Source organism: Trichosurus vulpecula, chromosome 1 (assembly GCF_011100635.1).
Source record: "Trichosurus vulpecula isolate mTriVul1 chromosome 1, mTriVul1.pri, whole genome shotgun sequence".
Taxonomy (NCBI): Eukaryota; Metazoa; Chordata; class Mammalia; order Diprotodontia; family Phalangeridae; genus Trichosurus; species Trichosurus vulpecula.
This window is the reverse complement of record NC_050573.1, coordinates 13,257,007-13,258,796: the sequence shown is the minus strand read 5'-3', so window position 1 is coordinate 13,258,796 and position 1,790 is coordinate 13,257,007.

Here is a 1,790-nt window from a genome sequence, read left to right as displayed (position 1 = left end):
GGCTGCAGGTGGGCACGGGCGCGGGCGCGGGCGGGCAGGTAGGGGCAACGCTGGCTGGCGGAGCGGGCGCGCCGCCGCCGCCGCGGCTGCTGGGGCTGCGGCTGCACGTGCGGCGGGCGGGCGGGCTGGCGGGCGCGTCTACAGCTGGCCGGCCGCCTCTCCCGCCCACATGCCCGCCTGGCTGCCCGGCTGCGCCTCTGGGCTGGCGAGCTGGGCTCCCGCAGGACCTGGCGCCCGAGCCCTCCCTCCCTGCGCGCTCTCCTCAGCGGGGCTCCGCTCTGCCCCCTCCGGCCGCCAGGGGGCGCCGGCGCGCGGCTGCCGAGAGCGAGCGAGCGCGCGCTCCTTTTCCCGGGCCCGCTGGGGGCGCGCGCTGACCGGGCTGGTGCTGGGGCCCGGCGGCGGCTGCTGCTGCTGCTGTTGCGTCTGTGGCTGCTGCTTCAGCTGCTGCTGCTGCAAAGCGCGAGCTGGGGCGGGCGTGGAGGGGAGGGGGCGGAGGAGGCGGGAACAAAAGGCGGCTGCGGCGGCTGCAGGAGCCGGAGCCCAAGGAGCCCAAGCCCGGGCTGGGCGGGAGGGCGCGCGGCGCGGAGGCCGGGCCGGCGTGGGCCTGTGCGGCCTGCGGCCGGGGCCGGCGGGGGCCGCGGGGGCCCCGGGGCCGGAGCGGGCGGGCGGGCGCTGCAGCGCGGGTCGGCGGCCGATGGCCCGAGTGGGGCGGCGCGGCGGGGCGCGGAGCGCGGGGGTGCTGCGGCCTAGCCTGGCCCGGCCCGCCTCGGCTCGGTCCCGGTCCCGCTCGGGCTGCGGCTCGGGCTCCGGCTCGCCGTGTGTTTGGAGCCGCCGCGGCGGAGGAAAGATGGCAGCGGCTGCACTTCCTTTTGCACTTTCACCCCTGGGGGGGAGGAGAAGGAGGGGGCGATACCAACAACACCCCCCCCGCCCGCCGGCCTGGCCCCCCCAGCCCCGCGCCGCCGCCGCCCCCCCCCCGGCCCCGGACCCGCCGCCGCCGCCGCCTGCAGCCCGCAGCCCGCACGTGGCCGCCGCCGCCCGCAGCCCGCAGCCGGGCCCGCAAAGTTTGCACTTTCTTTGTGCGGCCCCGGCCCCCCGCCCCGGCCGCCGAGGATGCGCGGCCCCCCCTCCCCTCCCCCCGGGCCGCCCCCCCCCGCCGCCGCTTCCTGCCCCCCCGCCCGGCCGCCTCCGCCAATGCCAGGCGGCCCCCGCCCAGCCCCCCTCCCCTCTCCCCTCCCCTCCCCCCGCGCGGGGGCGGGGGGCTGCAGCCCGGCCCCCCCCCAGGCCGATGCAAACGAGCCGCCGCCGAGCTAGCGAACCAGCGAGCCAGCTCGGCTCCCACCGCCCGGCCCCGGCCAGAGAAAGACCGACCCCCCCCCAACCACCACCAAGAGAAGAAAGGCCCGGAGTCCCCGCGCGCCCCAGACCGAGGCTGGGGGAGCGCCCCCCCCAGCCCGAGCCCCCCACCCAGGCCGGGCAGCCGCAGCAACCTGCCCGCCGCGGCCCCCCCTCGGGCAGGGGGGAGCTCGGCTGCTGCCGAGACGGCAGCCAGGGCCCGCACATGCCGGACGCGGCGGGCCGGGGGCGGCTGGGGGACCCCCTTCGCCCCTCTTTATTTTCTTTTTTTCGGGTGGGAAGAACTCCGAAGCTGGAATTTGACAGTCGAGCCTGGGAAGGAAGCCCTGTGGCCACCACCCTGCCCTTGGGAACCGCGATCAGCCCCAGGGCCGGCGGCTTTGTAGTCAGGGAGGCCCCCAGGACCTAAAATGCGCGTGGCTGCAAAACTTTTG